The sequence below is a fragment of the Mobula hypostoma genome, chromosome 16 (assembly GCF_963921235.1).
Source record: "Mobula hypostoma chromosome 16, sMobHyp1.1, whole genome shotgun sequence".
In the NCBI taxonomy this organism is placed as follows: domain Eukaryota; kingdom Metazoa; phylum Chordata; class Chondrichthyes; order Myliobatiformes; family Myliobatidae; genus Mobula; species Mobula hypostoma.
Window position 1 is genome coordinate 3,978,151 of NC_086112.1, and position 12,335 is coordinate 3,990,485.

At 46.3% G+C, this 12,335-nt stretch overlaps 1 long non-coding RNA gene across 1 annotated transcript; it reads right to left on the reverse strand.

Moving 5' to 3' along the window:
* Positions 1 to 272: 272 nt before the first annotated feature.
* On the reverse strand, positions 273 to 12,038 carry LOC134357510 (uncharacterized). Its single transcript, XR_010020637.1, has 3 exons — positions 11,945 to 12,038; positions 2,236 to 2,319; positions 273 to 373 (listed from the first exon to the last, which is right to left on the reverse strand). It is a non-coding gene; the product is annotated as an uncharacterized LOC134357510 (long non-coding RNA).
* Positions 12,039 to 12,335: the final 297 nt, after the last annotated feature.

The following is a 12,335-nucleotide window of genomic DNA, read 5'->3' on the forward strand; positions in this document are numbered from 1 at the left end:
GTAACCCTAGGTAATTTCTAAAGTAAGTACATGTTCGGCACAGCATTGTGGGTTGAGGGGCCTGTAGTGTGCTGTAGGTTTTCTATATTTCTATGTTTCTAAGCCCTTCAGTTCATCTCATCCATGACAAACTGTTACTCTGCATAGACCCATCGACCTGCACCTCTATATCCATGTAATTATCGAAACTTCCCTTAGATCAAACCCACATCCACCACTCTCGTTCCACACCCTCACCATCATCTGAGTGAAGAGGTTCCCCTCAGGTTTACCTTTATTTTGATAAGTGTTTGTCCTCAGCATTCCAACCACATGGGATTATGTTTTACATCATTCTCTGCTCCATCAAATGGTTTTCCATCCAGCTGGTTAACTGTGCAATGTTAATAGGATCAGATTAAATCCTGATGAATGGTCTCCACCCTAAGTGGTAACTTTTTATTGATTTGCACATATGCAGCCTGACATGCTGAGTTCCACCAGCATTTTGAGGGCCAACTTCTCTTTTGGCTGTTCCCACTTTCTTCAGATCAAAAGGTGTAGCTATGGGCATTCGCATGGGCCCCAGCTATGCCTGCCTCTGCCTTGGTTATGTGGAACAGTCTATGCTCCAAACCTATACTGGTACTGCTCCCCAACTTTTCCTTCACTACATTGATGAATACATTGGTGCTGCTTCCTGCACTCGTCAATTTCATCGACTTTACTTCAAACTTCCGCCCAGCCCTCAAATTCACTTGGTCCATCTCGGACACTTCTCTCCCCTTCCTCGATCTCTCGGTCTCCATCTCTGGAGACAGACTGTCCACTGACATCTTTTATAAGCCCACTGACTCTCACAACTACCTCAACTATACCTCTTCCCACCCTGCAACATGCAAAAATGCCATTCCCTATTCCCATTCCGCCGTCTCCGCCGCATCTGCTCCAGGATGAGGCTTTCCGTTCCAGGACATCCCTTCTGCTGTCATCAATGATGCCCTCACCCGCATCTCTTTTATTTCCCGCACTTCGGCCCTCACCCCATCCTCCCGCCACCACAACAGGGACAGAGTTCCCCTTGTCTCACCTACCACCCCACCAGCCTCCGGATCCAGCACATTATCCTCCGCAACTTCCGCCACCTTCAACAGGACCCCACCACTAAGCACATCTTTCCCTCTCCACCCCTCTCCGCTTTCCGCAGGGATCGGTCCCTCCGCGACTCCCTGGTCCACACGTCCCTCCCCACGGATCTCCCACCCAGCACTTATCCCTGTAAGCGCAAGTGCTACACCTGTCCCTACACCTCCTCTCTTGCCACCATTCAGGGCCCAAACAGTCCCTCCAGGTGAGGCAACACTTCACTTGTGAGTCTGTTGGGGTCATCTATTGCATCCGGTGCTCCCGGTGCAGCCTCCTCTACATCGGTGAAACCCGACGCAGATTGGGGGACTGCTTCATCGAGCACCTCCACTCCGTCCGCCACAACAGACAGGATCTCCCAGTAGCCACCCACTTCAACTCTGCTTCCCATTCCTATTCCGATATGTCCATACATGGCCTCCTCTAATGCCATGATGGGGCTAAACTCAGGATGGAGGAGCAGCACCTCGTTTACCGTCTAGGTAGTCTCCAGCCCCTTGGTATGAACATAGAATTCTCCAACTTCTGGTAATTCCCTCCCCCTCCCTTCCCTAATCCCCATGTCACTCTGCCCCCTCCCCCAGCTGCCTACCACCACCCTCTTGGTTCTGCCTCCTTCTACTATCCATTGTGTTTTCCCTTATTCCTTCTTCACCTTTCCTGCCTATCACCTCCCTGCTTCCCCTCCCCCACCCCTTTATCTTTCCCCTTACTGGTTTTTCACCTGGAACCTACCAGCCTTCTCCTTCCCACCCTCCCCCCACCTTCTTTATAGGGCCTCTGCCCCCTCCCTCTTCAGTCCTGACGAAGGGTTCCGGCCCGAAACGTTGACTGATCGTTTCCACGGATGCTGCCTGACCTGCTGAGTTCCTCCAGCGTGTTGTGAGTGTTGCTATGACCCCAGCATCTGCAGAGTATTTTGTGTTTAGCATTTTGAGGGTGTTGCTTTGGATTTCCAGCATCTACAGAATTTCTTGGGTTTACTGGATATCTGCCAGCTTCTACTCCTTTTTCTCCCTGCACCTTCTTATTCTGGTAGCTTCCCCTTCCCTTTCCTGCTCTGAAGAAGGGTCTTGGGCTGAAACAACGACTGTTGCTTCTTTTCTTCACCTGCCAAGTTCCTCCAGTACTTTGTGTGTTCCTCTGGATTTCCAGCATCTGCAGAATTTGTCTGTTTGAGTATTCTGTTCTTTCCTAGAAACAAATGAAATATTTACAAGATTTGGATAGGTCAATCATGAAATTGTCCTTACCGGCAAGGGGTGTGGAGAGGTTGATGGGTTTTCTCAGTGCCTGAATATTTTTACAAATATACTGCAATCTATTCTGGCAGAAGTCAATATTAGTACTTCATTGAAGGCATCAATTCTGAGCGATACGTTCTATATGGACAGTACGTGGGTGCCCTGGTAGTATAATGGCTAGTGAGGCATTATTACAGCTTGGGGCATCGGGGTTCTCAGATCAATCCCAGTGTAGGAGTCTCTGTACATCCTCCCCGTGGAATGTGTGGGTTTTGTCCTGATGCTCCAGTTTCCTCCCACAGTCTAAGGACATATCATGTTGATTAATTGGTCATTGTAAATTGCCCCATGATTAGGTTAGGAGTAATCGGTGTTGGGATCGCTGGGCTGCACAGCTTGAAGGATCAGAAGGGCCTACTTTGTGCTGTATCTTTAAATAAAAGGCCTGTTAGAGAAATGCTAAATGTGGTAAGTGCATGGATAACATATTATTGAAAGCTCCATTTTCGCTCTACATTCCTAGAGGACACCAGCCAGAACACATTCTGCACGTTCAGGAACATCAGCAGTGTTAAGTTTCACTAAAGGTAACCCGGTACCGCACGACTAATCTCAAAGCAAGGGGAAAACATTTCTAAACTAAATAAAATTGCCATACCAAGTTACTAAACCTAATTTAATAATTCCTGTAATTTTTGAGAGACTACGTGAAAAGAACCAGGGAGTGGGACTACTTGGATCACACTTGAAAGAGTCAGGAAAATAGACTCCATGTGTGGAGTCAGATTCTATTCAATTTGTGAATTGGTAACCACGGAACACATCTGGTTCAGTGATATCCTACAGAGAGAAAAATTGTCAACAGCATGCCTGTGATTAGAGTCAAAACCTTCTGCGGTTTCAGCTTACCATCTTCAAGACTAGAGAGCCAGATACCCAGTGGTAAACCTGAATGGACCAGCTGGATGAGTTGAGCAATTTAAGCATAATCAGCCTACAAATCCCTGTGCAATAAAGTACAAGGTATGAAGATTCAAGTAGACAGTCACAGAAAAAGCATATTTTATTTAGAGACACAGTGCGAACAGGCCCTTCCAGCACAACACAGCAATCCAACTGTTTAACCCTTGCCTAATTTCAGGACAATTTACAATGACCTATTGACCTACTAACTGGTACGCCTTTGGAATGTGGGAGGGAACTGGAGCACCCGGAAGAAGCCTATGGGTTCACGGGGCTCATGTGCAAACTCCTTACAGATGACGTTGGAACTGAACTCTGAACTCCGACATCCTGAGCTGTAAGGACGTTGTGCTAATTGCTACGCGACCATAGCAACCCAATGTTGTTGACCAGCAAGTGTATGAATCACCACTTCGGGAAATGCCAATGATAAATCATTACGAATAAGTTAATTAACATTCCCTCGCGGAGCCAGAAGATTGGAGCTTTGGGCGGCTTTTCCCTTTCACACTGAGGATGTTTGGCTACCTGTCCTGATCTCATCACCACCACACAGTTGCAGTTATCACTCTTGTAACTTGACTTAGTTTTGGGCAGTGTTCTGCTTGAAATCATGCATGAGCAGCTGATCAATAACAGTTCGATATGCCTAGCATAGAGTCATTGAGACCACGGCGTAGAAACAGGTCCTTCGGCTAGAGCCAATTATTATTCCGCCTGGTCCCATTGACCTGCATATGGCTCCCATCCACGTGCTTATCCCCCTCCTGTTTCTATTGCTACATTGTGCGATTTTGACCGGGGCAGACTAGCTCTGTGGCCTGTAGTCAACAAATGACACAGTGTGCTAATTTGAACTGAACTGAATGTTCCTAGACATTTTGAATGACCTTGTGGTTTGGTATTTAATCTTCTGTGTTTTTTTTGCTTGTTTTTTGCCATTTGCATGATTTGTTCTTTTTCTTGTGCTGTTGTGTGCTTGATGTTTTTCTTTGAACGAGTTCCAAGGTACTTCTTTGTTTTGTGGCTGTCCGTGGAAATACGAATCTCAGGGTTGTGCACTGCATACATGCTTCGATAACAAATCTACTCTGAATCTTTGAAACTGCCATCTGCATCCACTACTTCCACTAGCAGGTCGTTCCACACTCTCGCCAGCTTCTGAGTGAAGAAGTTCCCCTTAATGTTCCCCTTAAACACTTTACTTTTAAACTGGGACCTTTAGTTCTAGTCTCACATAACCTCAGTAGTAATTATAATTTGCCTAAGCTATGAGTTGGAATACCACCTGCTCCCCCCAAATACTTACAATCAGGCTTTTCAGCTCCACACAGCAAGATGTAGTTTCCTCATGCCTTACGATAATTGAAATTCGTATTGCAGTTTTAAGATAACTTGATGAAAAAATAAATTAGGCTGACAATCACCATAATGTTCAAAGTGATGTGCGACCTAACTGCCACCACCCGGGCCTTATGTATGATGCACCAATAGTGTTACACTTTTTACTTCTGTGTCGTGGGTGCACCTTATTATTTGTTAATATTACTTCATGTGTTACGTGTGTGAGTTATATGCACCATGTTGTACACCTTAGTCTGGAGGAATGCTGTTTCATTTGGTGGTGGACATAAGTTTGGGTTGTATAGGGTGTCCATGGAGGGGTAGCGCCTCTGGTGAAGGGGCTTGTCGCATCCATTCCGGGGCAGTTCACTCACCTTTGGTCCCCACCGGGCACTCAGCTCTCACCTGTGGCTCCAAGTAGCTGTTTGAATGTGACCGCGGCCACACCCCGGTATACCCCTTCGACAGGCGGGCCAAACCAGGTGAGGGTAGCCGGTGAGATAGGGACATACCTATCTTCTCCGTAGAATGTCACCTTGTCACGGTGGAGAAGCTTGTGTGGTCCTGTGATCCTGAGAGTGATGCCGTCTGGAGCTATGCTCCTGGTAGTGTCACCCATGGCGGTAAGGTCGAGGGTGAGGTCCCTGACAAAGAACAATCCAGCCAAGACCTCAACGGTGGAACAGGCAGACGAAGTTACTTCGAACTCAACGGCTGTGAAGGTGGATGAAGGCTGCAACAAATCCATCAGCTCTAATCGTCGTGGTTTCCATGCCATTGGAATCAGTCGGTTGATTTGTGAAGTATCGTGTGCTTCTTGGAGTGCAACATCAAGTACACGTTAAACAAATACACGCACAGGCGTCTTCGCTCTGTGGGTGTCTTCTTCAGAACAAAGACCATCCTCGACCTCGAGGGATAGCCACGACGACAACTGCAAAGTCAGCTCCGGCAGACTGGGCAGATGAGATCTACAGTGAGATCCAATGGACTACAATGCCCGGTGGAGTGAAAAGGGCAGGCGAGGCACAGAAGGCAACATGGTCATTCACTTGTGTGTACCACTGGACCCGAACGACTGAGGTCGACAGAATGGAACCGCCCCAGTGCAACGGCTTTTCCTCTTTATAAACTCCCCCGCGCATGTGTTATCATTGGACACGATGGACAAACACCACCATACATGTATATGGTTGAATAACAATAAACTTGAACTTCCATACTACATCATTCGGTTCCTGCTATAAACCAAAGAAGTAAATGATAATTCAAATCAGCAGGGTGGTGGGGTAGAGATACGTCTCTACCAATGAAGGTGTAAGATGCTCCTTCCCTCCGCTAGCCTGCAGGTCACCCTTGGACAAGGTGTAGCACCTGCTTATCCCCCCGATCAGGGTCACATGAAACCATGGGATCAGGTGGTGGGTGGTCGTATGTGCAGTCGGTGCAGATCACAAGTCCTGGTTATGTGACCACTGATGCCAGGCAGACAATCTCTGAAGAGTATTGAAAGTGGCTGGGGCCACATGTCTTGTAAAGACACACCCAGAAGAAGGCAATAGCAAACCACTTGTATGGAAAATTTGCCACCAACAGTCATGGCCATGGGACCACGATCACCACGTCATAATGATGATACACTCATTCGTTCCCCCCTATGCCTAAGAAAGTGGCCACTAAGTTCATGATTTTTTGCTACTCTAGCCCATCCACTTCAAGGTTCAACAACGTGTTGTGCATTCAGAGATGCTCTTCTGCACGCCACTGTTGTAACGTGTGGTTATTTGAGTTACTGTCACATTCCTGTCAGCTTGAACCAGTCTGGCCATTCTCCTCTGACCTCTCTCATTAACAAAGTGTTTTCACCCACAAAACTGCTGCTCACTGGATGTTCTTTGTTTCCTGCACCATTCTCTGTAAACTCCAGAGACTGTTGTGCATTATTTTCCGATTCTGTAACAACCATTACGTAATTGTTCAATTCCACATTTGTTTATGTTATATTCTTCTATTTTTGATGGGCATTAATTTTATTGCAGAAAACCCAAGCAATTGCAGAATTGCTGATTCTACAACCTTTTAATTAGATAAAGTACCAGCTTCAGATGTTATCGCCAGCATGAATGTTGATTGCATTCTTTTCAACAGCCTAGTGCTTCTTCCTTGAAGCAACCTTTACTCAGCATTAACAGACGCCACACTATAAGAATGGCAGGCGGTGACTAGTGGGGTACCGCAAGGCTCAGTGCTGGGACCCCAGTTGTTTACAATATATATTAATGACTTGGATGAGGGAATTAAATGCAGCATCTCCAAGTTTGCGGATGACACGAAGCTGGGTGGCAGTGTTAGCAGTGAGGAGGATGCTAAGAGGATGCAGGGTGACTTGGATAGGTTGGGTGAGTGGGCAAACTCATGGCAGATGCAATTTAATGTGGATAAATGTGAAGTTATCCACTTTGGTGGCAAAAATAGGAAAACAGATTATTATCTGAATGGTGGCCGATTAGGAAAAGGGGAGGTGCAACGAGATCTGGGTGTCATTATACACCAGTCATTGAAAGTGGGCATGCAGGTACAGCAGGCGGTGAAAAAGGCGAACGGTATGCTGGCATTTATAGCGAGAGGATTCGAGTACAGGAGCAGGGAGGTACTACTGCAGTTGTACAAGGCCTTGGTGAGACCACACCTGGAGTATTGTGTGCAGTTTTGGTCCCCTAATCTGAGGAAAGACATCTTTGCCATAGAGGGAGTACAAAGAAGGTTCACCAGATTGATTCCTGGGATGGCAGGTCTTTCATATGAAGAAAGACTGGATGAACTGGGCTTGTACTCGTTGGAATTTAGAAGATTGAGGGGGGATCTGATTGAAACGTATAAGATCCTAAAGGGATTGGACAGGCTAGATGCGGGAAGATTGTTCCCGATGTTGGGGAGGTTCAGAACGAGGGGTCACAGTTTGAGGATAGAGGGGAAGCCTTTTAGGACCGAGATTAGGAAAAACTTCTTCACACAGAGAGTGGTGAATCTGTGGAATTCTCTGCCACAGCAAACTGTTGAGGCCAGTTCATTAGCTATGTTTAAAAGGAAGTTAGATATGGCCCTTGTGGCTACAGGGGTCAGGGGGTATGGAGGGAAGGCTGGGTTCTGAGTTGGATGATCAGCCATGATCATAATAAATGGCGGTGCAGGCTCGAAGGGCCGAATGGCCTACTCCTGCACCTATTTTCTATGTTTCTATGTTTCTATAATGGCAGAAGAGAGTAGCAAACCTTCCCACACTGGGACTACTTCCACAATCAGAATCAGAATGAGGCTTATTGTCACTGACATACGTCATGAAATTTGCTGTTTCGTGGCAGCAGTGCATAAATGAACACTATTAATTACAATAAGAAATATTCTGTGTATATAAAGAATAAATAATAGTGAGAAATAGTGAGCTAGTGTTCATGGGTTCAGTGTCCATTCAGAAATCTGATGCTGGGTAGGAAGAAGCTGTTCTGAAATGTGTGTCTTCAGGCTCCTTGATGGTAGCAATGAGAAGAGGGCATGTCCTGGGTGATGGGGTCCTTAACGATAGATGCCACCTTTCTCAGGCATCACCTTTTGAAGATGTGCTGGATGCTGGGGAGGCTAGTGCCCATGATGGAGCTGGCTGAGTTTACAACTTTCTGCAGCTTTTTCCGATCTTGTGCAGTGGCCTCTCCATAACAGATGGTGGTGCAGCCAGTCAGAATGCTCTCCATGGTACATCTGTAGAAATTTGCTAGACCTGACCTGCTGAGCTCCTCCAGCATTTTGTATGCGTTAACTCGCAGTAGTCTTCTGTGACATACCAAATCTCCTCAAGTTCCTAATGAAATATAATTTTATGAACCTCTGTAAATCACCTCTCATTAAGCTATACAATTTTTGTGATTGTTTGATTCCTTGAAAATTAAACATGGATATCCTAACCCATATCTTAGTTTGATTTTAGCTCATTCTTTATCGAGGGTGTATGAGTTTATAGGGTGTCCAGGGAGAGTAACAACTCTGCTGAGGGGTCTTGTCGTGTTCACTCACCTTTGTTCCCCACCAGACACTCAGCTCTCACGTGTGGCTCGTAGCTGTTTTGCACACATCAGCGGCCACACCCTGGTAGACCACTTTGACAGTTGGGCTAAACCAGGTAAGAGTAGTTGGCGAGACTCATACCCCAGTGAGATAGGGACATGTCTGTCCTAGAATGTGAAGTCAGCTCCAGCTTCATGGAGATCGAAGGGCACGACATCATGGTCATCCTCTGCCAACAAGGAAGACTCCAGTTGTGCTGACCACTCATACTGTAGGTTTTCACAAACAAAACGGTGGAGGCATTTTATGCTTCAGAAAAGCCCTGGTGACTAACTTATTGAACAACCACCAAAAAAACTGAACACAAAACACGCTAAAAACCGTTTACGTGATTACGTCATCACGTCAGACCAGCCTTGTAAGTGAAAACGCAACTCTATGTCGGAGGTTATGAATTATGTACATTTCCATCAATTATGTTACCCTGCACAGGCTTCCCCAGGGTTCACTAAAACCCGTACTGTGAGCTTGTCCAGAGCTCGGAGAAGCCACCAGGCTCGGGTCCCGTGTCCTATGGGTGGAGGAACAGCAGGTGCCTCTGGCTTGTCCAGAAGTGCGTTGACAATCTCATGGTCATGTCGTGATGCCAAAGGCATGGGAGCGGAATCCTCCAAATCTTGGTGGGCTGGTTCAAGGTGATCTACCAAAGTACGTTCAGGTCTACCTCTCTTATCTATGATAAAGGTCTCTTCTCCCATTCCAAAACACAGAACAGGCCATTGTAAGGGGACCTAAGGAGATGTTGGTGTGCATCATGGTGGACGAAAACAAACGAGGCGGTGTGTAGGTCAACAGGAACCCAAGAGTGCTGTACACTGTGATGAGAGGAAGGAATACATACGAAGGAATTGAATTTACTAAGGAGGGTGGAAAGCTCTTGAGAGGCTGTGGCACCAGAAATGAAATCGCGTGGCACTCATAATGGCTGTCTGTACACCAACTCAGCCGTGTATGACTGCAGGCCCTCTTTTGGAGCTGTTCTGAGCCCCAGCAGGACCCACGGGAGACGATCATGCCACAGTCAGGGAAGCCCTCAGAGCAGCCTTGAAGGAGTGGTGAAACTGCCCTCGTAGGCCATTGAACATACCATGTGTGATGTAACACTGAGGTTCTGGGCCTTCACAGCCCAGAGGTTTGATACGAATTGGGGACCGCAGTCAGAGGAAATATCAGACAGCGTGCCAAACAGAACAACCCAGGTGCTGATGAATGCCCGAACCACATCTGCCGCCATCATCGATGCTGGAGGGACGACCGCTGGCCACATGGTGGTACGGTCCACCATGGTAAGAAGGTGGGTGAAACCATGAGGCGGGGAAAGAGGACCAAAATGTCCACATTGATATGGTCAAACTGTCGCTCAGGGACCTCAAAGGATGCCAACAGCACCTGGACATGACGGTTAATTTTTGTCCGCTGGCACTCCACACAGGCTGCAGTCGAATCATGGACATCCTTTCCAAGGCCGTGCCACACTCACTTTAGTGCAACTAGTTTCTGTGAGGCCTTCCAGCCCAGATGCAAGAGGCCATGTATAGAGTCAAAAACAGTCTGCCTCCAGTTTGAGGGCACAATGGGGCAAGGGTATCCAGTTGAGATGTTGCACAGAAGAGAAACACTAACTTCCCCGAACCTAACGTCAGTCAACTGTAGGACTGTGACTGCAGTTTGGTAAGCCTGGACCTCTGGGTCAGTAGCTTGGTCTGCTACCATGCCAGCATTATCAACCCTGATGTGCTGGCCGTGAGAGGCAGTCAGCCACGGCATTATTTTTCCCCTTGATATGTTGTATATCAGTTGCGAACTCAGATACGTAGGCCAGGTGGTGTTGCTGCCATGAAGACCAAGGGTCTGATGTTTCGGCCATCGTGTGCAATGAGAGATTTGTGATTAATGAATGCTGTGAAATAGTGACCCTCTGGAAGAAAACGAAAATAGCGGACAGCTGGATAGAGATCGAGAAGCTCATGGTCAAATGCACTGTACTTTCTTTCAGGGGTGTGGGGGGAAACGGTGCCGCAAGCTTTATAAAGTGAGTGGCCACCATACCTCTCCAACCGAGTGTGGTAAAAACGCAGGCCTGGCTGTTTTGTAGCTCAGGCATCCTTATGTTGGGGGCTTTGCTGACCGGGCTTATTGAGGTAGAGAAAGGAGGAGGAATGATGCACCGCTGCCTGGCTGAGTGTAGTCTATCAGACATTTTAGCAAGCTTCATGTAGTCCTTCATGGGTGCATTAGTGAGGGCTATGTGGACTTGATCAGGCATTTATTTTCTGCATGAAGAATTCTTTAAAAACAAAACAAGGATGGTGATTTCCCAAGAGAGAGAACATGTGGTCCATTAGCTCCAATGGCTTAGCATCACTGAGACTGGGTAAGAAAAACAGTTGTTTGGCACGCTCAGACACCGAAAGCCCAAAAGACTGTAAAGGATGAGTTTGCAGCGACCAGTATCTGTTGTGTTCGGGAGGGTTTTCAAGAGGACTCACCACTCTCAATGTCGTGGAGTTGCTGAGTGACGCTACCACATAGAAATATTTCGTGTTGTTGGCAGAGATTCCTAAAAGCACAAATTGAGCCTCAACTCGTACGAACCATGCATTTTTCTCTCAAGACTCTGGCAGTTTCAAAGTGACTGTGTTGGCCGACATGTTCAACAACTCTGCAATTGTCCTAGAGTATCAAGGTCACCAATGTAGACTTTTGCAAATAAAACGGTGGAGGTGTTTTATGTTTCAGAAAACTATAGTGACTCATATAACACCAAAAAACTGAATGCAAAGCACACTAAAAACCATTTACACAATTACGCCATCAAGTCAAACCAGCCTCTTAAAGTGAAACCCCAACTCAATGTTGGACGTTGTGGATTATGTACATTTCCACCAATTATACACAGTATCACTGGACCCGGACTTCCGAGGGTGATAGAGTGGAACTGTCCCGGGAACAGCTTTTCCACTTTAAACGCTCTACCACACAGGGCTCCTGTCATTGTTGAATGTGACAGACATCCACCATATCTAGGGTTTGCCTAGATCTCTTCAAATTAGGCTGTAATCTAGGTTGCATTCTATCTACTGTGACATATCTACATACAAATGGAGCCTATGTTAGTCATTATGTACCAATTAGCATTGATTACTTACTGATAGCTCTGTACCAGTTGGTTTCAGTCAGTTTTGACAGTCCTGCTCCTTTGTTTAACCTTTCAATTACTCTGGCCAATTGCACCAGTGACAGAATCGTGGAAGTAATCGGGAAAAGTTTTGCAGGAGTAATTTGCTTTAACTAAAATCTCAGAAGTCAACGCCAACTGTGCACGCAAAGAAATGTCAGACAATTAATTATTAATAACAATATCAAAAACAGCGCATTCAGAATCAGAATCAAGTTTATTATCTCCAGCATGTGACGTGAAATTTGTTAACTTAGCAGCAGCAGTTCAATACGATGCATAATATAGAAGACAAAAAAGAAGAGAAAATAATAATAAAATAAATAAATAAGTAAATCAATTACAGTATATGTATATTGGAT